Raw genomic sequence first — 25,991 nt, 5'->3', positions numbered from 1 at the left:
CAGCAAGTTAAAGAAGTATGGGCTGGATGACTGGACTATAAGGTGGATAGAAAGCTGGCTAGAACGTCAGGCTCAACAGGTAGTGATCAATGGCTCCATGTCTAGTTGGCAGCCAGTATCAAGCGGAGTGCCCCAAAGGTCGGTCCTGGGGCCGGTTTGTTCAATATTTTCATTTATAATCTGGAGGATGGCGTGGATTGCACCCTCAGCAAGTTTGCAGATGACACTAAACTGGGAGGAGTGGTAGATACACTGGAGGGTAGGGATTGGATACAGAGGGACCTAGACAGATTAGAGGATTGGGCCAAAAGAAACCTGATGAAGTTCAACAAGGACAAGCGCAGAATCCTACACTTAGGATGGAAGAATCCCATTCACTGTTACAGACTAGGGACTGAGTGGGTAGGCAGCAGTTCTGCAGAAAAGGACCAAGGGGTTACAGTGGACGAGAACCTCGATATAAGTCAACAGTGTTCCCTTGTTGCCAAGAAGGCTAATGGCATTTTGGGCTGTATAAGTAGGGGCATTTCCAGCAGATTGAGGGACGTGATCATTTCCCTCTATTTGACATTGGTGAGGCCTCATCTGGAGTACTGTGTCCAGTTTTGGACTCCACACTAGAAGAAGGATGTGGAAAAATTGGAAAGAGTCCAGCAGAGGGCAACAAAAATGATTAGGGTGCTGGAGCACATGACTTATGAGGAGAGGCTGAGGGAACTGGGATTGTTTAGTCTGCAGAAGAGAAGAATGAGGGGGGATTTGATAGCTGCTTTCAACTACCTAAAAGGGGGTTCCAAAGAGGATGGATCTACACTGTTCTCAGTGGTAGCAGATGACACAAGGAGTAATGGTCTCAAGTTGCAGTGAGAGAGGTTTAGATTGGATATTAGGAAAAACTTTTTCAACAGGAGGGTGGTGAAGCACTGGAATAGGTTACCTAGGGAGGTGGTGGAATCTCCTTCCTTAGAGGTTTTTAAGGTCAGGCTTGACAAAGCCCTGGCTGGGATGATTTAGTTGGGAATTGGTCCTGCTTTGAGCAGGGGGTTGGACTAGATGACCTCCTGAGGTCCCTTCCAATCCTGATATTCTATGATTCTATGATTGGAGGATGGAGCAGGGACTTACCCATAAGTGAGAACCAGTTGTAACCCTGTTATATAAAGAAATGTTATTTATAGGAGTGGTTATCATTAAGGAAAATTTCCTGGGGAGATTTACTTTTTTTTTTCTAGATTGAAAAGACGATGTATCTCCATTATGGGCTAAATGCAAAACTTTGTTTTCAAACAGTGCCAATGTGGATTTATAAGAAAATATTGGCCTTTTTAATTATTAAATTCACTCCTCATTTGAGACAGTATATGCTATATGTAAGTTTTGGGGGAGTTTTTAACACTTTAAAAATGGTGCATTAAGAGATCTGGACAAACCATTAGTTATTTTCAGAATTCTAGCAAGAATAGTTAAGATTAGGGTGAATATTGAAACTAACTAACTAGTCACATTACTGTTCTGTCTATATATTTGAACATCCTAAATGGCTAAAATCACTCACATACCATATGCCATATATTTAGCATAAGCACAGGGAGAATCTGTAGCATACCACAAAAATGAAAGACCTCTTCTTTGATGAAAATTATGGAGCGAGGTTTTATATGCAAAGGGGTTTTGTTAGCGGGAGAATGTGAAATGTTGGTGGAAAGCGAGGAAATGCTACTGAATATATTTTAATTTAAAACTCCCCTTTAGTTTAATTGGAAGTAAGAATAATTATAATATGCATTCACATTGTATTTGTGCTTTCTATTGCATTTATGTTCTCTGCTTTTCTTACTTGAAACACATTGAAAGCAAATTGTTTTGCATGGACATGGTATGGGGGAACAACTTGCAGGATTGGAGACTTAGGCCTTAATTAGAAAAGCACCCTATTCAGGAAGGGTGCTTAAGCACATGTTAAGGTTAAGCAGTTGCTTACACGCTCTCTTGAATTGGGATTTTATATACCACAGAGATGGAAACTGCAGAAGACACTAAGGCTACACGACAGAGCTTTCAGCTGCACTGCTGTAGTGCTGCTAGTGCAGATGCTCTAAGCCGCTGGGACTCCTGTCGATTTAATTACTCTAGCTCCCATGAGCAGCGATAGCTATGTCAGCAGGAGAAGCTCTCCCACCAACATAGCACTGTCCACACTGGCACTTAGGTCAGTGTAATTTACTTCAGTGCTTGAAAATATGAATCTTAAAAGCTGAAAAACCAGAAGAAAATAGAAATAAGACAAATTATTATTTTTAAAAATTTCATAAATGTTAAGTCACTTGGGTTTTTGACTCAAGATTTTTGAACCCTTGATGTTGGCAAGGCTGAGAAATCTGATAGCAAAATTGACTAGCTAAGAGTTACAAAAAGTGAACCAGGCTGGTATTCAAGTAGGCCACTTCAGAACTGAAACTGACTAATTGTCCAAGCTGAGAGAGACACAAAGAGTAAACAAATAGCACAGGTGGAAAGTATATCACTTTTCAGCCTTAAAATTATTTACCTGCTATGTTTATAATACCTAAAATAGTATAAATGGAAAACAATTTGAAGAAAATAAATCTCTCTCTACTTATTTCATTTAATTAACTTTGTGCATTTGATTGCAATGGTGCATAGTCAGTTTCAATTTTTCTTGGTATGATCAGTTAGGCCCTGATCCTGCATCAGGATGTTCTGACAGCTTGATCCCTGTGTCCCATTGCCTTCAGTGAGACTGCTTGGCCACAGAGTCTCATTGTGATGTAGGACTGGGGCTTTATGTTACACTTTTGTTAGGCAGTTTCCTTTGTTTGAGTGGATCTTTCACAAAGCAACAGAAAACAGAAAAAAACATGTTTAAAATAGGAAAATGTGATTGTAAAGCCACAAAACTACCAAGGAGACTTGGGACAGGTGTAGTATGCAAAGGCACTTTGAACTTTTTTTAAAATTGACTAGATTTCAAGTTGACAGTGTCCCTTTCCCCTGTTAATAGCCTAAACTAAATGACAAGAGACGCAATTACTCCTTTAATCATCGTCTTATAATTTTTTAAAGGGACAAGGTCTGGTTTATCATCATGCAACATCAAAGGGTGTGTCTCCACTCTCCAGTATGTGAGTTTCCTCTTGGGATGCAGACACTAGTAGCGTGATTTAAAGTGTAAGAAGCTAGTCACTCTCCATGGGGGTGGGGGGCGTTTAAAAGGGAAAAAAACCCCCCACAAGGGAAAGGCTGTAAGTTTAGCCCAGGCCAGGAAGGAAGCCCCCGGAAAGTAGTGGAGTGCTTGCTTTGTGTGTGTGAAAACAGTAGCTGAGTTTTTTTTTCCAGCGGGCTGTAATTTGACTGTTCTCTTTGGCTTCGCTCCAGAACCAAGTCCAAGTGGTTAATCTCCCTCCCCCCCTTTCGGGGGGAAGTCAGCTGCAGCCGGAGGCCGAGCCGGGCCTCCCTGGGGAGGGGCTGAGCCCGCGGGCAGAGCTGCGGCTGGAGGAGGGGAAGGGGGAGTTTTACGAGCCGCCCCGGCCGCACGGGAGGAGCAGGAAGTTTGGAGAATAAGCTGCTGCCCCAGAGCCTGAGCGGAGCGGCAGGAGCCGCCAGAGGACGAGGCGCTGCGGGTTGGACACCTAACGCCGGCGAGCCTCGGCGCGACTGCAGGAGACCAGCGCGCTCCGACCCCCGCCCCCGGATTTAAACACTCAGGGGGTGTGCGGGGCTGACTGGGGGACGCCAGTCAGGAGCGGCTGGGAGCTGCCGCCGGCATCCCGGGGAGAGCGAGCGAGCGAGCGCTTTGTCCTGCGGAGCAGGTTTCCTCCTCCACTGATGCGAACCCTCAGGTAGCGCGTTCTCCTGCCCGTGCCCGGGGCTGTCGCAGAGCTACCGCTTCTCCCGCTCTCCCCGGGGAGCCCCGAGCGCTCGCGCTCTCCCCTCCGAGGCAGTGCAAATGGGTGTCCTCTCCCCGAGCGCGCAGGGGAGAAGCGGGGCTGCAGGGAACCGGCTGGGTCCCCCTATCCCAGCAACGGCGGCTGCTACTGGGGACCATTGTCAGGCTGCTTCGGAGCAGGCAGCGGTGGGGCTGGGTTGGGGGCAGAGGCGGCGGGGAAGAAGGGCGGCCTGATTCCGCGGGGGCGGAAAGCGGCGTGTGTGGGAGCCGCTGCGCACCCGCCCGGGTACCGCAGGGCTAAACCACCGCCCGCGGGGTCACTTGCCCTGCCTGACCCTGCGGGGGGGGGGGGACGCGTCTCTTGGGCGCTTGGAGACAGACACGGGCGCCGCTTCAGAAGCGAGGCCGCTCCCCTCCCCTGCGCGTGGCTCAAGATCCCGGGGGATTCGTTTCGCGTTTGTTACCTGAAGAGAGGCGGGGCAGCCGCGCTGTGACTGGGCTGGGGGGCTCGTTGCACGGATAGTCTCAAATCCTCTTGTGTCCCGGCTGGCACGTCTCTGTTGCGGGGCCGGCGTGGCCCGCAGTCCTGTGCGCGCTCTTGGTGGTGTGTCACTCGTGTGGAAAGGGGGACGCGGTTCCTTTGCACGGTTGCGAGTTTTGCTGGTGAGCACGAGCCTTTAGGTTGTAACATAGGGGACTGCAGCAAGCGTGGCTGGGGCTGGAGAGAAACATCTGGAGTTTCAACTTCGTTAAACTCCGGCATCTGAGGCAGGGGACAAACTATTGCTTTAATCGTACTAGCTTTCCTAAGCAGGTAGCTACTGCCACTCTTCTGCCTAGGTATTCACTGATAAGTGTAAGCCAGTGGAAGAGTTATTGTGCCGATAACATTTCAGAAACGGGGATTTTTTTTTTAAACTCTAGCCCATCCCTTCAGTTATATTTGCTTTTAATGAGGAAAATCCATCAACTTAGAAGTTGTTTGGACTATCCTCCTTCTTTATGTGGCCCCTCTCTTTCTACTCCAGCACTGCAAAAAATCTGAAGTGTAAATAATGCACTGCAGGCATATCACATCAGGTAGTAAAGCATCCTGTGTGTAATATATTTATGAAGTGTACAAACAATATTCAGCTATTTTTGTCCACAAAAGTATTTTGTGTTTGGCTACAATTAAGTGTGATCTTAAATCTGAGCAAAGGAGATATTTTGTACACACAGCACCGGAAGTAGTTTTCATTAACATTTAACATACTGCATTATCAAATTACTGAAAATTTAATACAGGTTGCATAATGCCTCTGTTTTGGACCACATGTTATTAAAGCCCAAATGCTTGGTGTTAATTATTTGGAATTAAACTCTACAAATTCTAATGTATTTTTATTAAACCTGGCTCTTTTAAAATATATATAGTTAGTGTCCATTTGGTTCTGGTGTCTGTTCCCTAAAGCATTTAAAAATGTGACCAATCGTATTCGTATATATATATTCTCTTTTGGGTGAGGTGCTAGTCTTCCTGTTTCCCTTTTGGAGCCCTGACAATTTCCAAGTTCCCTGTCCTTGGTTTCTTTTCCTGACTCTGAAGGCCTTATGTCACAGCTGTTGTCCTTCTGGAAGGATAGAATGGGAGCCCTTCAGAACCCATCAACTCCAATCCTTAAATCAGCCAAAGGGTCATTGTTGAATAAGATGATTCACTTCATTTCTCCTTTTCTTTGCAAGGCCACAGCACTCCCAGCATGAGGAGCAAAGGGCCTGGAACAAAATACAATTTTACATTGGGCTGGTTCCTGGTATGTTTTTTCCCCTTTAACTGTTAATTAGGATACTGATACAGTTGGGATTTAACTTATTTCTTGCCCTTACAAACAACATTAGGAGTGGATCAAAAGTGTGAGCAAATAATGACATGAAACTGCCTACATAAATCACAATGATTATGTGATTTAAAAATAATAATTAATACTAACTCTATATTAGTAGTAGTCTTCTTTGCCTGTTTCCTGCTTGGAGGGAACTGCCTAACACTTGTGGTTCAGATTTCTACAAATGTTTGTTGCTCAAGCCTCTAGCTAAATTTATAAAGGAATCCTGTTAGCTTGTACAAAGCTAAATTTGGCTGTAGCAACTACTGGATGTATAACTTATTGTGGTTAGAAAGGTACACATGTAACTGTCTTAAGCTTTATTTTTAAACTTCTGATTTTTGTGGCATGCAGTTGTCTTAATTCTGAGAATTTTTAAAGATGCACATGGATGCTTTGGCTGAAAATATACACAAAATATGAATACAATTAAATCTCATTAACTTCACAGATGCTTCTTTTAGAATAGTGGGGGGAGGGGTGGGGGAAGCTGAAGTTCTTGCCCCTAGAAGGCATTAAATGGTTCCCTTATACATCCAAATATTCACTTTAGCTTCCCTCTCCCTGACAAAGTTGACAAACTGGAAACTATGCACAATGCTCTGAGAATGTTTCAGTAGCTTCAATATTAAATGTTTGTCATATTACCATGGTATTAACATATTATCGGATATTTCTAAAAGTTTAAACAATGTACAGTGGGACGTTGGTGAATTTATATGTTATAAAGTTTAGGACTTCTGTAACTAAATTTGTTAGTCTCTAAGGTGCCACAAGTACTCCTCGTTGTTATAACTTCTCTGTCATTAATATACTAGTGTTTGTTCTTTCTGATATTTACCATAATTCTTTGGTCTTTCCAAAGAGGGAAAGCTCTGTTAGAATTATACAGAATATACCTTTCAAACTGCCTTAAGTTTGGGGTCAAATATTTCTCCTTTTGAAAATCCTGTGCAACTCTTTGAAAGCTTGCCACAAATTGTCCTTATTTTAATAGATGGTGAAACAAGATTTCTTAACTAGAATGCCTTTTAATTGTTAGAATCGCATTTAGAAAGGGAAGTTTAGAAATGTAGCTTCTAAAGGGTTAATCTCTGTCCAGATTGTTAGTGCTTTGTGGAACAGAGGGAGAGGATTTATTTAACTTGCATATTTATGTGCACCTTTGAAGTGAAGCCCAGGTAAAAGATGATTTAATACATGGCTTTTGAGATCTTTTCAGTAGAGGACCTCTGCTTCCATTATTTATGGAAATCACAAAGAAGTAACCTTACTTGCTGTGAGTCATCTTCATCTTTTTACTTTCCTTGAACAGGATGTAAGAGTAGGATCCATGAAAGGATTTAGGCCTCGTCTACACTAAAAAGTTAAGTGGACCCATCTACATTGCTTGAGGATGTGAAAAAATCCATGGGGGGAAAGAATTCTTCCATCAACCTAGCTACCGCCTCTTGGGGAGGTGGATTACCTACACTGATGGGAGAAGTCCTCCCATTGGCAAAGGTAGTGTTTTACATTAAAGTGGTACAGTGGCACAGCTGCAGTGTAGTGTTTTGAGTGTAGACAAGGCCTTATGTGTTGCATTGCTGCGCATCATAGCACCTAGAAAATCACAGGAACAATGCTAAAATTCACAAAGCTGACTTAGGCACCTAGGATCCCTATATGATAAATGGGGAAAGATAAGTACCTAAGAATGTGATGCACAAAAGCCAGCATGCTAGGCAAAGAGCTAGCTAAGCTAGCCAACAGGAGATGCTGATGAGAGGCGTGTGTCTTAAGCCCTGCCCCTCTCACAGAGGTAGATGCCTTCCAGGAGCCTGGAATTAGGCCAGCGTTTCTCAAATGTGGCCACCAGGGGCTTTTCTTGCAGCCACAGCCTCCCTGGGTGCTGATTGTGGGAGGGGCAAAGAGGCGGTCCCTCCCTCAGGGCCGCCAGCAAATGCTGATCCATGCCTACTTCTGGAGCCACAAACACTGTAGGAATAGGCGACCAGTGTGAGTTTCCCACTTTCCCGGGGGTGGTGGTGCTTGGGTGTCAGCCCTGGGGTGCTGGGTGGCAGGCTCTGGCTGTGCGGCGGCAGACTCCAGCCCCCAGCCAGAGGGCTTCGGGCTTTGGCCCCGGAGATCTATTCCCAGGCTCCCCCCCCCAACATGTCACTGCTGACCTCTCCAGCCCCCCCATCACCCCTGTTCCCCCCACCTCTCTACCCAACTCCCCATCCAGGGCTTACTTTGTCGCCCAGCTTGCTGGGGCTGAGTAAGTATGCTGTGAAAACTGATATTAACAAATATAATTTTTCACAGTAGCAAACTTACTAACTAGCAAGTCTAAGAAAAAATCAAGCGAAACCTGCAAAACAACTTATTTGTATTTCTCTTCTGTTTAGGTCCAGTAAAGAATAGAGACAACTGTACATTATTTTTATTATTGAGTCTGCAATGAATACATTACAATGATTTGGACACACATACATATGCATATTTATTTGTTTTTCCTAAAGTTAATTAAATATTTTAGGAAAAATTGTCAGAGTGGCCACCAGCAAGAGTTGGTGGCCGCACTCTGAGGTCACCAAAAAATTTGTTGTGAGAACCCCTGACTTAGGCGCCTATCTCTGCTAAGCAGTCCATGGACAAGAACCCATCACCTGGAGTCAGGCATCTAAGGTGTTTCTTGCAGGAATGAGTTAGGCACCTGCTTTGCTCCACGCAAAATGGCAGAGGAGGAGGTGGTGCCAGCACCCATCTTATGACTTTTAGCCCAATGGTTAGAGTACTTGCTTGCCACAGGGGGAGAAAGGATGTGAATGTGGATCTCCCACCTCTCAGGAGAATGCTCTAAGCACTGGGCTGTGGGATATTCTGATGTTAGGCTCCCTTAGTCTCTCCTGTTGAAGCTGTTCCATGGTGGATAAATAATCAAAGAGTGATCGTAGCAGGGAAGGAGTGGACATGGGGTCTCCCACAATTCATTCTCTCTCTCTCTGGCTGTTCCACTGTGGATGAATACTTATGTAGTAATTGGGAGAGAGAGAGTGTGACTCTGTATCCCAGTGGTTAGGGCACCCACCTGTTGGGTGGGAGATGCCTATTCAGGAAGGATGTTTAAGTCCTAGTGAAATAAATTGGATATCATATAAGCATGTTTTCCTGATTTCGGGCTTTAGACGGTAAACACTCCAGTGCAAGGATATTGTCTTTTCTGTATTTGTACAGTACTCAGCATAACAGGGCTCTGATCCTGATTGAGGTCTTCAGATGCTATCATAATATGTACTACTATGACTAATGTTCTGAATGGAATCAGATGAGACAGTGGTAAAAATGCTGGTACCCTGCCTATAGTAGCTCACCCACCATCAGCATTACGTGGGTCTGCATCAGTGTAGACACAGCCTCTATCTATATAATGGCTTCATCTGCAACCTATGGTTAGGAAAACTGTTGAAGTGTAACCAAAGATATCATAAACTTGGGGGGACAAATATAAACTCTTATTAGTGTTTTAAAAGAATACTGTCATAGATTAACCACAGCACTCCAAAAACGCCAAATTGAAATTAGTTTGTATATTGAATTTCTCTCTCTTTGTGCAATTCATAGATGTCAGATCTCTAAGATTTAAATGTGCAGCACTGGATTTTGTGTTTTTAAAAAACAAACAAAACATTCAGAATGGGTGTTATAAAATGTGTAATAAACTCCAACTGATTAACACAACTTTAAAAAATAACCTGAAATATGGAATTCATGTTTTCTTTTTTTAGACTCAAATCAAAGCATTTGATATGATAAAGGAAACATTTACAGAATTCCTCCTATGAAAGTAAATCTGAGAAACAATCTAAAAATCAACATTTACAATTCTAAGTTAGTTTAAAGGAATTTGTCCTCTGCATACAAAGCAAAATATAAACAAGAACCTACAACAGAATAATTTTCTAGGTGAGTATTAGAGGAATACATTTTATCTGCATACAGTTGCTAAGCAAACTAATTATTACTGCAGTAGAAATTAAATTGCCTTAGGCTTCTTGGAAATGCATTAATAAAAATACATTACAAATATGTAAAATAGCAACAATCATTAGTGTACTGTAAACATGAGACACATTTGAAGCATGGTATTACTCTGAAAAGTAATGGTAGAATATGGCACTCAGTTATGCAACAGATCTACTCCCTGACTCTTTTCAGAGTCTTCATACTTGCTGATGTTGGTAACAAAATACCATTTTACTATTTTTTTTATTCCCACCATATGTTCTGCAATTTTAAGAGAAGGTGAGTGGGAGTCACTTCAGCTCTCTACCAAATTTGAAGAAAATAGGACTGTAGGAGTGTCACTGAATACTTAGTTTGGCACAAAGAACCTATGGTGGTGATGAACATGGACTGAATTTGCAGGGCTGCCAATTGGAAAAGATACTGTTTTACTTGCAGAGTGAGAACATCTGACATGGAAATCACTGATAGAGGACAAACATGGATCCCTATAATAATATTAAACTTATTTTCTTACAAAGATGTTTTTCAGAGAAGAACTAGACTTCAAACAGACTTTTTTTTATCGAGTCTTTTGTTCTGGGGGCCCAGAGAAACTAGCCAAGCTCCTTTGTGTAGCTGTAACAGTATTGCCAACTGAAAACATTAAAAAAAAATAAAATAAAAAAAAATCACAGATCAGGCTCATGGCTTAAAAATTGTGAGTTTTTTTTTTTTTACCTCCCCCCCCCCCTTTTGGTTTTTGAGCCTTGGGGGTGGGTGGTGTCCTATTTTCCAGCTTTTTTCTGTAATTATGATTGATGGGATTTTTTTTTTTTAAAAAAGCTTAGATTCCCATGTAGTAATAACATGATACCAGGACTTGGGGCTTTAGGAAAAACATCAGATATCATTAAAGTTGGTAGAGCTGCAAGACTGATAGCAAAAGGGATCACACACCAATAAATATTTGCACTGGACAGCAGCTTTGGTGGTAACAAGTAAAATATCAGCATTTGAGCTTGGAAGTATTGTGAGCTTTATATGTAGATAGAGTGTGAGAGGTGGACAAGAGTAATTTAGGCCCTACCTACACTTTAATTTATTTTATTTAATTTAAACCAGTTCATGTTAATTCAGTTTCAAGAGGGTATGCTTGACTAAATCTGTTGTTGCTAAGTCAGAACCCCATTCTAGCTTTTTTTAAGGACCTAGCTAGAACTCCTTTTTCAGACATTCTGTTGTGGTTTAGACTTGACAAGCTAACTGGTCAAACCAAATTTAAATGGAGTTAGCCTAAATTGGTGTTGATCTGTGACTTTAAATGGTTCAGTTTATATTGGTAAAAGGTCTGTGGGGTAAAACTGCTGCTGCTAATTCAGGAGGCCTGAAAGAATCTTATTAACTGGGCAGGCAAGGGTTAATCCATATCTATGACATGCTCTGTTGCTGAGTCAATCTCTTTTTGAGGCACTTGTAAGGCACTCGGGATACCACAGTTGTCCGTGTAATACAAATACCTAGAAAATGTAGATTGTCTTCCACCCGACTGGCAGCTGTTTTGCAGATAAGCCTACCTCTGAAACTGGGTGCTGCTTAAAGGCTCGATCCTACAAGGTTCTGGGTGCCCACACTCCTACATGGTCTCTGATTACATTTAATGCCTCACATCCAAACAACTCCATTCATAATATTTGGTTGGTACTTCACATTCCATGAAAAACTTTGTATTATCTCCTAACCCAAGGTCTTAAAAGTAATTTAATAAATACAAACATTGAAGTAATTGGATTTGCAGAATTTCAGACTTTGCAAGACTGAGCCCCACGTGCTATTGTTGTAGAGCTGAAGTCGGTGCTGAGGGATTGCATCCATCTGATGAAGGTACTGAGCACAGCTCAGAAGTGGGTTACTGCAGGACCTGTTGAATTAGCTGCACAGGTGTCCAGTCATAACTGCTGTAGATTTGAAATCTTTTGATAGCTACAGCTCGGAAGAGGAAGTGCAGCTTGTTGTTTGTTTAGTTTATCCTCCTGACATGGACAACTTTCTCTGAGGGAGTGTGGTTCTGGGGCTAGCACAAAGGACTGGGAGTCAGGAGAGCTGAGTAGCCATTACTATACTGCTAACCACGTGTGTGACCTTAGATAAGTCACTTTTCTCTGTTCCTCAGTTTCCTGTGTCTGAAATGGAATAGCGATACACACCTACAGGGCTGCCCAGAGGGGGGGAAAGTGGGACACTTTGCCCCGGGCCCCGCAGGGGCCCTGCGGCAGTCCAGGTCTTCAGCGGCATTTCGGCGGTGGGTCCTTAGTGCCGCCGAAGATGCGGACCAACTGAAGGGCCCCCCGCCACCGAAGACCCGGACCACCACCGGGTGAGCACAAGTGCCGCAGCTCCCCGCTTTGCCCCAAATCCTCTGGGCGGCCCTGCACTTCTACCCCGATATAACGCAACCCGATATAACATGAATTCGAATATAACACGGTAAAGCAGTGATCCGGGGCAGGAGGCGGGGCTGCGCACTTCGGCGAATCAAAGCAAATTCGATATAACGCGGTAAGATTTTTTGGCTCCTGAGGACAGCCTTATATCGAGGTAGAGGTGTACTTGTCTCCCATTGTAAAGCAACTGAGACTAGCATTCTGCAACATGTTAGTATTTATGAAATTGAATACCACAGTTTACTTATCTGTTCATTAGTGTATCTGATTTGTGATATTTCTAAGGCTACTATTACACCTCTGTATCTACATTACAATGTCATGGACATTCACTCAGGTTTTTCAACCTTTGACCTGTTGCTGTGCCTTTAGAGGTGTGAATTATGCTGCATTACTTACTTAAATATGAGAGACAAGGTGGATGAGGTAATATCTTTTATTGGACCAACTTCTGTTGGTGAAAGAGACAAGCTTTTGAGTTACACAGAGCTGTGGAGCTCGAAAGCTTATCTCACTCACCTCATCACTCTCATATCCTGGGAACAACATCATTGCAAAAGTTAGTAAAATATATCACTTGAACAGTAACAAAGATATTAAAACAATGTTTCTTCAGCTGACTTGAGCTTGCGGGGCTCAGGCTGTGGGGTGTCTTCATTGCAATGTAGACTTCCTGGCTGGGCCATCCCACCTCGTAGGGTCCTAGAGACCAGGCTCCAGCCTAAGCCCGAAAGTCTACACAGCAATGAAACAGCCCAAGCCCTGTGAGCTTGAATCGGATGGCACAGGCCAACCATAGGTGTCTAGTTGCTGTGTAGATGTACCCTAGAAATCTTCAGAAAAACTTGCTGTTAGCTAATTTCATTAATCAGTTACAAGGTCTGATGCAGATTTCCAGGAGCTTGACCCCATCACAACTGGCAGCTGCTGAAGACTTCTTGGTGTTGGCCTTCAGGGCTAAGTTACCAGTGCACAACCTTTTTGGCACTTATTTGTGTTCCTCAGGAGTGTGAGGTGACAATATATTTGGGATTGATAGTCTAGAAAAAAGAGGACTTCTGTTTTTAATGGTACTCCAATATTTGACTCTGTCAGGCTTGTCAGTGTCTCTTTATTACTGTATTGCTTTGTATAAGGTAACCTAAACTCTAGTACATTTTTATAATGTGCTATTAACGGTCACTACATGTGAATTTTTACTTTAGCGCTCAATGCAAATTAATGAGCCTGGATTGTTGTTCTCTGTCTGGCTAATGTCAGTTCACACTTATGTAAGTAACACTGGGGTAATTAAAATATCAATGTACACAAATTGTCTTAATAAAATACTAATATTTTTCCTAAATTATTTTAAAAAAACCACATTGCATTAGATTCTTACACCAAGGTTTTTTGTGGAGTGCGCAAATGAACCAAACATTGTGCTCTGTGTTGTCTGGATATGAGACTTAGTTGGGGATCATATGGGAGTATGGGTTAACAGGCTGATTTGATGGACTGGCATCCCATTTGTAGGAGTGTTTTGAAATCTGAATAAATTATTTGTAAGACTGTGGAATACCATTTATATTGGGGTCAAAAGTGAAACAGGTGGTCTCAGTTTGGGTTCCTCTTTTGTTAACCACAGCAGAGTAGAGAGAGATCTCTGCTTTTAAAATACATTTATTGTGTTGACAACTTGTATGCTTTGGGAAAATCTTTTGAGAACATCCAATATTTCACTAGCGCCATAATTCTGGCCCATTTGTGTGCTCCAATGATGAGTTAAGTGCAACTTCACAATGCTGACATAGGCAAATTTTGAAATGAGGATGATTTCAAAGACTACTGTGAGAATAGTATATAGCACCTGTCGGCTTAATACTGGAAATCATTTTGGCTGACTTCCATCCAGAATATGTTTTGGAAAGAAAACTTCGTCCTGACATGTTTTTGAGAATAGTTTTCAAATTTGTATGTGGTTGTTTTTTATGAAGTCCTCCAAGCTGCCAAAATGTTTTACATAGAAGAACGTTGTCATTACTAGCTAAGGTTTAGTTAACTTATAAGTTTTATAAAGCTAAAGAAATTTAACTTTCTTTAGAGGGGTTTGTTTAACTTGGTCCTGTATAAGGCTTCTCTTTAGGTCTGAAATACTCCTAGTTAGATTTCAACTTTACGGGATACTCATGCATTCTAGAGATATCTGTTGTTAATGTCTTCTAAATGCTGTATGTTTTCTAAGAGTAAGTTTAGTTTGCAGTGAATTTCCAGAATAACTATTTTATAAATGTGCATAACTACACATTTTACTGATCTATAAACCACAGTATCAAATCCTTATGTACTAGATAGCTAACTGGTTTAAGGAGACAACCTGCCTTCTAAATTTTCTGCACAATAGCGAAGAATGGCTTTTATATTAGTGTATGAGAAGAACTTTATACCAGTTGATAACCTGGCTACTGCTAGGATGCCTGAACAATCTCATTCCTCTAGAATTTAAAGAGTCCCTTGTTTACTGGAAGTCTTGAGAACAAAAGAAACATATGAACTAAAGGGAAAAATAGGAGAGAAAGTGTACAGGCCGTTTCTCATCTTGGTTTTACTTTAATTACAGTCATAATGCAACCAGGTGCCTGGACACTTGAAAGATAGCAATTAGAATATAATCAAAGAGTAAACCTTGTGAAGTTACTTCTACTTAATTGTTTCCAAACTCTGAGAAACTTTATTGGCTGTTATTCAACGTATTTAAATAGAGTAGAAAGCCGACTCAAAGTCTTCAGGAATAAATTAAAAGAATATTTTTTTTCTCTTCAGGTAATTTTTACTGAGAAAAATATGGAAACAAGACTGCTTTCTTGAGTGACGTGAACAGTGAAGTCTGTTCTGAAGGGCTATTATAGTTTTCAGCATTATGTTACGCTGTAAGTTTAGTAATTATGTGGTGAATATTTTTTTTTTATTAGCTCCTCATAATTAATGTATCTAAGATGTTGGTGTAGTTTGGTGGCTTTTTTTGTTTTGTTTTGTTTTTGCTTAAATAGAGAATCTGTTTTGATGGGCATCATATCTATTTGGTAAGAGTGAATATAAAGCAATACTGTATAATACTATTCAAGTCAGGTATAGTAATTTTTTTAAAGATGTAGACCTTTTCCTGTTTATGGTTTGGTTCCCCCAAAACCAAAGTAGCTTGGAAACTCAGCAGGGATTCTATTTATTCTGGCATAGGAATAAGCATCAGGCAGAGCTTTCTGGTCTCAAGGAGTGGTAATGGTAGGAGGCCTCTGTAATATTGCCAGCTAGCTAAATGCCTGCAGTATTTTGCCATACAGGAAATCAATTGCAGCTGAATGTTTTCCACTCCAAGTATATAAACATACCTTCCAGTGATTTTTTTTAAATCTGTTTTTTATCTAGAGTCTTAACTTTAATAGTTACTTGAAAGTTCAGAGTCAGAACACTTGATATTTTGTTTCCAAGGAATCTACCCACTCTCTGGTATCTTGGCTTTAGATCATGGTGGGATAGAAGTATGAAACAAAAAATACAAATACTTATTAAGGAGGGGTGCTATCCCTGGATCACGAAATCCTGAAAAGCAGGTAAACCTCAACCAGTGACTTACTGAGACTGCATTAATAAAGGAGGTACATTTACTATACCGGTTCGGATCCTGATTGCATAACTGCCTGAAATATGATACTCTGAAGATGGGCAAAGATGGAAGGAGTTGCTGAATATGGATATACTTGAAGAACTGCTATTATTGGAGAATCTATTTTCTCCCATGAAGTCCACAGTTCTACACTCTTGGGGGTCAGTGGTCAGTTAAGCAAAGTTTGTTAGAATACGCTGCAGCACCATTCTACCAAAATAGACACCTATTCTGGCTTCTGACAACAAACCAGAGTGTGTTGGTATTGATGTGCACCTTACTTTGAGTGGCTCCCTTAAAATATCCAGCTTAGATGTGGTTACCCATTAGAACAAGTCTTTGAATCCAGTGTGGCTCTAGTAGCTTTGAGGCCTTTTTGAACACATAACTGCTTATATCAAGAACAGATGTGTGGACTATCCATTTTGGATAGATGCTGATTCCCTTCAGACTTGTCTCCATAGGTGACAAAAATATCTTGAGTCATAGAGAGGAAGGATGGTCCAGCAGTTAAGGTGATAGCCTGGAACTCAGGAGACCAGCTTCAATTTCTTGCTCCATCGCAGGCATAGTGTGTGACCTAGGGTAAGTTATTTAGGGCCAGTTTTTTTTTTAAAGGTATTTAGGTACTGAAAGATGCAGTTAAGTGCCTAGTGGGATTTCAAGAAGTGTCTGTGTGCCTAGTTCCTGTTGCTTACAATGGGAGTTAGGCACCTAGGCATTTTTGAAAATCCCACTAGGTGCCAATTGCATCTTTAGGTGCCAAATATCTATCTATACTTTTTTTTTTTTTAATTGGCTCTTGATGGGGTGGGAGGGCAGAGATACTATCTAGAAATAGTGGTACTTTCCAGCCTTACAGGGTAAATACTTTAAAGATGGTGAGGAGATAGCTATATGCCTGCCATTGCTGTAATTCCCTATCTAAAGATAATGGCTATGGATACACTAGAGAGCTTAGAGTGACACAGCTGCACTGATGCAGCTGTGCCCCTGGAAGCTCTCTAGTGTGGCCACTCTAAACTGATGGGAGAGAGCTCTCCCATTGACTTAATTAATTCACCCCCAATGAGCGGTAGCAGCTATGTCAGCAGGAGAAGCTCTCCTGCCTACACAGCACTCTCCACACCAGCAATCTAGGTTGGTGTAACTCAGGGATTGGCACCCTTTGGCACGCGGCCCATCAGGGAAATCCGCTGGCGGGCCGGGACACTTCGTTTACCTGCAGCGTCCGCCGGTTCGGCCGATCGCCACTCCAAGTGGCTGCGGTTCGCTGTTCCAGGCCAGTGGGGGCTGCAGGAAGCAGTGTGGGCGGAGGGATGTGCTGGCCGCCGCTTCCCGCAGCGCCCATTGGCCTGGAACAGTGAACCGCAGCCAGTGGGAGCTGCGATCAGCCGAACCTGCGAACGCTGCAGGTAAACAAATTGTCCCGGCCTGCCAGCGGATTTCCCTGATGAGCTATGTGCCAAGGTTGCCGATCCCTGGTGTACATTGTCATTCGGGGGTGGCTTATTCACACCCCTGAGCGACATAAATTATACCAATATAAATGGTAGTGTAGACGTAGCCAATGTAACATCCGAAGGGCTAATGTGTTAGGACACTATTTGTTAGGCCATGCCCACTCTAGGACAATAATTAATTGCAACAACAGGCACTGTTGCTAACCCCAAACATTCAAATATCATAGTAGCACTTCCCATCCTCCTTCCCCTCCCCCCCCAAATCATGAGGCAAGTTTAAAAATCTAAAACAAAAAGAACTCTAAATGGGGCTTTGTTTTTATGTGCCTTCTGGGTCTTGAGCCTTTAGGCAGCATTCAAGTAACTTCTTTTGAGGTTTTTTTTTCTCCTGATCCATGAGGATAGCTAGTAGCTTAGCTTAAGAAAAGAGCTAGAATCTTTAGATGAGATCTTAGCTTTTTTTTTTTTCCTTAAGTTTTGACATGGCACCAGAAGTTTTTAAGAAATACCAGTATAACAAGAGTTGGCAACACTGCAACCTTTTTGGTATTAAGTTTGGTTGGACAGTGTGAATGGGGCCAAACTACATTTTAAGCAGGTTAAAAAACACATGATGATGGTGCACCGATGAGTATTGGTGTGACCAAAATGTGATGTAACCTGGTTGAGTCACAACAGAGCTTAACCACCGTTGTTAAACTAAGCTGCCTTCCTGTGCAGATAGGACCGGGGTGATCATATGTATTCTGATTGATCAGAGTTGAGCTCAGGGAGATACACCAAGAAAGATTTCAAGCATAGATAGTGTGATTGAATCTGATCAGGAGGAAATGATGAATATGTGCCTAATGCAAAGATGTGTGTTTACTGATGTTATTATGCAATTATTTGCATATTTCTCTGTGTCTTAGAAATATAACAGATAAAAACAGAGTGAAGAGGAAGTGCATTTTCTTACCAAGGAAGAATGGTCTTGTGTTCCTAGCTCTGCCTGAGATTTCCTGTGTGAACGTCTTACCATTTCAAGAACAAACTGGTAGTTTCCCTCCAGGCTTACGTTGTCATAGACCTAGAGGTTCTATATCTCGTGATAGAATCCTGATTATCTGAAGATCTTGGGACACTGTAGAAGGGGACACTGTAGAAGCAAAATATTTGGAGAAACCCAGTTACTTGCAAATAACCTGATTTTATTCCTTCCAGATGGGGTTTCTAACGCTGAAACCAATGTGGTGTGTATGTATGTATAACTTTAATAGCACACCCTGTTTGTAATGCAGAGTTCTGAAAATCAGAGTTGCAAATTAAAAAAAAATAGCTAACTAAGATGGTGGTGTTAGAACATTAATTTTAATAATATCTTTCATTACCAGCTGATGCCAGGTTTATAACATATTTCTGTGCTTTACCTTAGCAATACAAATGCATTTGAGAGTGTAACCAATTCTCGGTGAGCAGCATTTCCTGGCAGAGCTAGTATATTGAAGAGGAAACGAGAATCTGCTGTGTTTTTGATTGTATAGTATTTAATTAAAATGAAATTCTTTCCGTAACTTGCATCTGATGGGAATGAGAGAGTTATTCTTCTGATCCAACAGAGCATAAGGCCTATCACTTCAATTAACAAAATATTTCATGGAGGCCCAAGAAGAAGTAACAGAAATTCTTTGTCAATATTTTACTAAAATAGCAATGCTGTATGATGCATTTTTTAATATACATTTAAAAAATGTTATGGTCTAAATTGAATACATTTGTTGCTGTGTTATTTGCTAAAAGTCAATTGCAAAGAGATTTATTTGACCACAAATATTGGGTATGTACATTTATAAACTGTACAAAATAAAGCATTTTATCAGAGTTCAGTATGACATACACTCATGCAAAAATGCACATTGAGCTTTTGATCTGGATCTGGAAAGATATTGATTTTCCCATTCCAATTCAAAACTGCTACTTAAATCTAACCTTTTCAAATTTTGGTGAGTTTAATATGTTCCGATGATGAACAAGGAATAAAACTGGCTAAGACACTAACAAGGGCTCTTAGGTATTCCCATCTTCACTGACTGCTGAAATAGCAGTGCTCAAAGAAGCAAAAGGATTTCTAGAGTTCTTTGGGAAATATGACAGCGAATTATGCAGGTTGTTAATGAAGCACATCGTCAAGCATTGTATTGAAAAACCTGGAGTGTAGGAATATGCCTTAGAACAGGCTGTAAAGCAGACAGACGGGGGGAAATATGAAGTTTAAAAATCTAAAAAAGAATTTGTGTCTTGTGAATGTGGGAGGAGAGAGCTGAAATATGATGCACTGATCTTGCTTTTCTGTAAAAGCTCTGTTCAGTGGTTGGGTCTGATATTGGCCCTTTGTGGCTCTACTTTTAATTCTATATAGAGCTACCAAATAACTGCTAGGAAATGTGCCACACATATAATTCTGATGTTTCTGATGACATTTCCTCTGCAAAAGATTTTGACCCAGGGTGGAGGGGGAGGGGGTGGAAGGATGACTGTGTGAAGCTTATTTGTTCTGAGACATCCTAATTCAACTATTACATCAGCATTGTGGGTTTTTTTTCTTTTTCTGATTGGTTTCTATGCTTGATTCCTTTAAAAATAACATTGTCACAGTGGGCCTGATTTTTTGAGCAGAATTAATGGAAGCTGCTGGTACTCAGCACCTCTGAAAATCATGCCCTCTGTGTAATGGAGAAGGAAATGTCAGATCTCTGCAATTGCTCCAGGAATTGAGACTGTATTTAATATGCAATGTGTGTTTTCTTAAAAGTCCAATGCACTTTTAAAAAAATGTTCACTGCTCATCTGTGCATCATTGTATTCTTTGTTTGGGCCAAATCTAAGCTTTGTTTCTCATGCCCTAAAATCATATGCAAAAGAACTAGAAAGCTGCATGGGAAGGGAAGGGAACTGTACAGGTATATGGAAGTTCGTTCCTTAAAGAGCTGTTCTGTCATTAGTGTGTGGGGAAAGCACATAGAATGAGCAAAAAGGGTTCCAGCTGTGGTGATGTCATTTTGTGATGTGGAGATTTTTTTTTTTTTTAAACTGGGACCCTAATCTGGCAACGCACATACTTAATTTTTTTAAGCACACAAGTAGCCACTGATAGCCATGAGAATATTTGTGCCTAAATTTAGGCACAGTGCTCAAGTATTTTGCTCCATTGGGGCCTAGGAACTTGGCTAAGGCCACCAACTAATTGTAAATAGACCCAAAAATCCATCAGTTGTAAATGACTTCTGGTCAGATTGAAATAATGTCATTGTGAACTGCCTAACCCATTTTGTCGTCTTGATACTTTTATTGAGTCTGTAGTATTCCATTGATTAGCATACACTGTACATAATTTATTTTATTAAAAATTGGGTTTCCTATGTATTGAAATTTTGTCAGTGTGATCTGCATTTAAAGCTATTATTTTCAAAAATTGAATATAAGAGTAAACTGAGCTGTCTTTTTTGTGGCGTGGAGAAGGGAAGAGTAGAGAATTAGGGACTTTCGCTGTTTTGCAGTGTTTAGACCAGAGGTAGGCAACCGGCGGCACGCGTGCCGAAGGCGGTACGCAAGCTGCTTTTCAGTGGCACTCACGCTGCCTGGGTCTTGGCCATTTAATTTTAAAAGAAGCTTCTTAAACATTTTAAAAACCTTAATTACTTTACATACAACAATAGTTTAGTTATATATTATAGACTTATAGAAAGAGACCTTCTAAAAATGTTTAAATGTATTAGTGGCGCACAAAACCTTAAATTAGAGTGAATAAATGAAGACTTGGCACACCACTTCTGAAAAGTTGCCGACCCCTGGTTTAGACGATGACATTTTAAAAAAAAAAAAATCACCTTGAAGAAAGTCACTTGAGAAGGACAAGAAACGTACTTCTCAACTTGCCTTGCAAATAGTGAGTTGTTAATACAATGACCCTGCTAAATTTATAACCCACTCCAGTGGATTCTGTCTGACATTCTCCAGCAGGAGGGCAAGAGAGACCATGCACAAATAAAACCTAATGTTCCTAGGGTGACCAGATGTCCCGATTTCATAGGGACAGTCCCAATATTTGGGGCTTTTTCTTATATAGGCTCCTATGACACCCCCCCCCCCACTCCCATCCCGATTTTTCACACTTGCTGTCTGGTCACCCTAAATGTTCCTGTGTGATAGTTAGACTCAATGTACTGGACCAGGGATGGGCAAACTTTTTCGCCTGAGGGCCACATCTGTATGGAAATTGTATGGTGGGCCATGAATGCTCAAGAAATTGGGGGTTGGCTGCAGGAGGGGATGAGGGCTGGGGGGGGCAGGCTCAGGTGTGGGGCCAGAAATAAGGAGTGCAGGGTGTGGGAGGGGGCTCCAGGCTGGGTCAGGGGGTTCAGGTGCAGGGTGAGAGCAGAGGGCTCCAGCTGGGCGTGCAGGCTCTGGGGTGGGGCTGGGATCAAGGGGTTTGGAGGGCAGGAGAGGAATCAGGGCTGGGGCAGGGGGTTGGGGCACGGGAGGGTGTCAGAGGTGCAAGCTTCAGGCGGTGCTTACCTCAAGCAGCTCCCGGAAGCAGTGGCATGTCCCCCCTCCAGCTCCTACGCGGAGGCGAGGCCAGGTGGTTCTGTGCACTGTCCTGTCTGCAGGCACTGCCCCTGTAGCTCCCATTGGCCATGGTTCCCAGCTAATGGGCGCTGCAGGGGCAGCGCTTGAGGTGGGGGCAGTGTGCAGAGCACCCTGGCTGCTACTACGCATAGGAGCCGGATGGGAGGGGGGCATGCTGCTGCTTCCGGGAGCCGCGCGGAGCCCTGACCCCGCTCCACGGCTGGAGCCAGACCTGGAAACCCCTGAGCCGGCTCCCCAGCGGGAGCTCAAGAACTGGATTAAGAGGTCTGATTGGGCTGTAGTTTGTCCACTCTTGTACTAGACCCACCTACACCAGAATGGCACTCTTTCATTTTAAAAAGGTGACCAATCAACATGACCCTTTAACCAAAGTGTCCACTTACATGGCTGGAGTTCTAAGGAGACTAATACAATGAAAAAGGTAATGGTCAGATAAATATTTATGCACATTTGTGTTAGCAACGTGTTCTTAATTTAAGGTTTGGCATATATACAGTAGCATTTTTAAGACCGCTTTTATTTGTCTACGTTACAAAATCTGTTGTAATTCTGAGACATCCATGTTTACTATGTATCTTGTCAATTTTAATGAAAACATTTTCTGCCTTCTCCTCCTCCACCCCCCGTTTTTTTAAGTAAATTCAGCAAAACAGTGTGGACATAATCCCATCTCCATTGTTGGATTAAGCCTTGTATGTTACATGGCGAGAAAGAGATTTTGCCAAGTAATTTTTGCACATCAAAATGAATTAAAACAAAAATGCCAAGACACATGCTCTACTTCCCTGCATATATACAAGCAAGTAGACAGCACTTTCCCTCTGACATTTTCTGTTGTTACAGTCAAATGATCAGGGAAAAGTATACACTTCCTTTTGTGTCCAGTAGATAGGAATTCTTAATTGGTTACCATTACTTTTTTTTTTCTCGCAAAGGAAATGAATAGGCTACAGTTGATGATTGCACATCTGTTGTTTTGTGTTAAGCATCCTGTTAAGCGATGAAACTGTCTTGAAGATTTTTTTTCTTTTTATTACTAGTTAACAGGAGGGATATTCGTTACGTCTGATTACATTGTTTCCTAGACACAGGTGTAGCCAGAACACAGGAAAACAAAATGTAAGCTGGAGGGTGACTTTGTTTATACTTTTCCAAACAAATATATTATTAAAAATATATATATCTATTGCAAAGACTTCAAGGGTATACTGAGTTGTTTGTGTGTCATTGTTTGGTGAGTCATGTCCTTGCAGTGTGATCGCTGTATTGTATGTACAAATCACAAACTGACCATGGATTCCACTTTGGAAAGGAGAAACAAGTAATTATATTATGTTATATGTATGTTAATAGTCCAGGGCTTTGGAGTGGAGCCTGGAGCTGGAGCGCGGAGCAGCTCCGGAGCAGTGGAGCTGCAGGTTTTTGCCTGGAACCGGAGCGGAGCCGGAGCACAGCTCCAAAGTCCTGGTTAATACCAAAGTGTTACATTACTTTTATTACATAGGATTTTCAAGATAGTTATTTTTAAACTTGCCAGACCCTCGATCCCTGCATTTTACTGTGAAACTTTTTTGTTTGACGTTTATAAAATGTTTTAAAGTTTCTCTTTAAAAAGTTAGTGGCCGAATACTCCTGTGGCTTGTGCATGTGTAGTGCCACTAGCAAATTTCAAATCTCTCTGAAAAGAGCTTATGCTCATTAGAAATCATTAGAGTAAGCCCCATGACACTGTCCTTTGAAAACTCTGCAAATAATAATTCAGTTGCAGTGGTGGGGGCAATGTGAAAAGTGGGAGAACTGTTATAGAACAAGAATAACTATATTGTACTTTCCACATACATGAAAAATAACTTCCTAAAGTCATCATAAACAAGTTCTGCTACAGTTAACATCAAATTGTTTTGTGTGTCTTTGCTGTTCCATCAAAACAGGGATCAAACGTAGCTGCAGGTAGGAAGAGCAGAGCAGGAGAGATTTGTGCAGTCAGTGCTCTGGAAAGTCTAATACAGTGCAGGATAATGCTTGGATATTTTTTTTTTTAAACTATGAAACACGTGGGTCACCATGTAAAAATTACAACATTTGCCAAGAGTTATGAAATAGTAGCATCTGGCGTTACTGCATTCCCCTACTCCCCGCCCCCTGTAAGTTTATATTCGATATTAATGGTACTGTGTGTTATCAGTTTGCAAATATTAACTTTTTGTAGTGGCTTCTCCTGTTATAAATTCATACTCGTATCTTGGGGGAGGTATAGAAGTTGTGTATACGTATGCACAAATCTTTGGCCTACCTGTGAATTCATGTTGTTGTCCACTATTACTTCAAAGGCATGGCTCAAAAGAATGAAAGTCATTGAGCAAACAAATGTGATGCTGTTGATCTTTGTATGAAAGGTATTCCCTTCTGAACACTTGCTTTTGTGTAGATCTTGAACTTCAATTTCCTGACTCTTTGTGATGGAAGGGAACAAAACAAACAAAAAATGTGGCATCACACTAAAAGTTTACCCATCTCTCTCTTGCTATTCATTTCTAAACAGTGGCCTGACTCTTTTTCCCCAGTATAAAATTACAGCCAATACAAAATAATTACTAGCATAAATGAAGTCTCTTAACCTCTTGCCCCTATAGATGTGAATTATTATTATTTCAGAAACATTACTGTGGCATTTAAAGCAGAATGCATACAAATAACTTGATGAAATGTGGGTGTATATTAAGATCAAACTTCATAAAAGGGAAGTTCTCATGTCCCAGGAAAAACAGAAGCAGCAAAAAATGTGGATGTTACTATTTTACTAGTAGTAAAGTTGGCCCAAGTTACTGTAAACTAAATTGTCCAAGAGTAGTTTAAACAATTAAATAATCCCCTTGCTTTCTGAATGTGAGTTGTAGACTTTCTATTCATGCCTCACAACTGTCATGCCTTTTAAACATTTAGCTTATCCCCACAGGATTTCAGACTTATCTTGCATCTGTTGGCAAGCGTTACATTGTAGCTAAATATTAGTCATGGCACCAGCCAAGTAATACAGGATAAACCCATAGAATTAATTGATATCTATTTGTACAGCTTACAAGTGTTTGTAAATTCCATTTCAACAGTCCCTTAAAGAGAGACTGTTACACAGTAAATTTTTATATTTATATGGCATCTTAAAACACATTGGAGTTTGTTTTTAAAACTTGAGAGAGTTTATACACGTTAGTATAACTTTTACATATATGTATAGAGCAATAGCCCTAATAATTAAAAAAAAAAAAAATCTTGATTATTCGTGCGATTAAACACGCTGTTAAACAATAATAGAATAACATTTATTTAAATATTTTTGGATGTTTTCTACATTTTCAAATATATTGATTTCAATTACAACACAGAATACAAAGTGTACAATGCTCACTTTTATATTTATTTTTGATTACAAATATTTGCACTGTAAAAAACAAAATAGTATTTTTCAATTCACCTAGTACAAGTACTGTAGTGCAGTCTCTTTATCATGAAAGTTGAACTTACAAATGTATAATTATGTACAAAAAATTAATTGCATTCAAAAATAAAATAATATAAAACTTGAGCTTACAAGTCCACTCAGTCCTACTTCAGCCAATCGCTCAGACAAAAAGTTTGGTTACAATTTACAAGAGATACTGCTGCCTGCTTTTTGTTTTACAATGTCACCCATAGTGAGAACAGGCATTCACATGGCACTGTTGTAGCTGGCATCGCAAGATATTTATGTTCCAGATGCACTAAAGATTCGTATGTCCCTTCATGCTTCAACCATCATTCCAGAGGACATGTGTCCATTCTGATGATGGGTTCTGCTTGATAACGATCAAAAGCAGAGTGGACCAACGCATGTTCATTTTCATCATCTGAGTCAGATGCCATCAGCAGAATGTTGATTTTCTTTTTTGGTGCTTTGGGTTCTGTAGTTTCCGCATCAGTGTGTTGCTCTTTTAAGACTTCTGAAAGCATGCTCCACATGTCGTCCCTCTCAGATTTTTGGATGGCACTTCAGATTCTTAAACCTTAGGTCAAGTG

At 41.2% G+C, this 25,991-nt stretch overlaps 1 protein-coding gene and 1 long non-coding RNA gene across 5 annotated transcripts in view; one reads left to right on the top strand and one right to left on the bottom strand.

Annotated features, from left to right (window-relative positions):
• The window catches only part of LOC128834455 (uncharacterized), a 57,258-nt gene extending 52,678 nt beyond the window's left edge, over positions 1-4,580 (bottom strand). The window contains exon 1 of the long non-coding RNA XR_008444429.1: positions 4,372-4,580. This is a non-coding gene — a long non-coding RNA (uncharacterized LOC128834455). The remainder of the gene's footprint in view (positions 1-4,371) is intronic.
• PLEKHG1 (pleckstrin homology and RhoGEF domain containing G1) overlaps positions 3,627-25,991 on the top strand; it is a 220,167-nt gene continuing 197,802 nt past the window's right edge. For 3 of the 4 annotated variants that reach the window (XM_054023199.1, XM_054023197.1, XM_054023201.1), the window contains exon 1: positions 3,627-3,860. The gene's annotated coding sequence lies outside the window, so the exon portion shown is untranslated. Of the gene's footprint in view, positions 3,861-4,430; positions 4,571-25,991 lie in introns of those variants that run through there. The other variant, XM_054023200.1, reaches the window with a different exon arrangement.

Source organism: Malaclemys terrapin, chromosome 3, assembly GCF_027887155.1.
Source record: "Malaclemys terrapin pileata isolate rMalTer1 chromosome 3, rMalTer1.hap1, whole genome shotgun sequence".
NCBI classification, from domain to species: Eukaryota; Metazoa; Chordata; order Testudines; family Emydidae; genus Malaclemys; species Malaclemys terrapin.
Note: the sequence above shows the minus strand (reverse complement) of the source record. Positions and strands in the feature narration are given on the sequence as shown.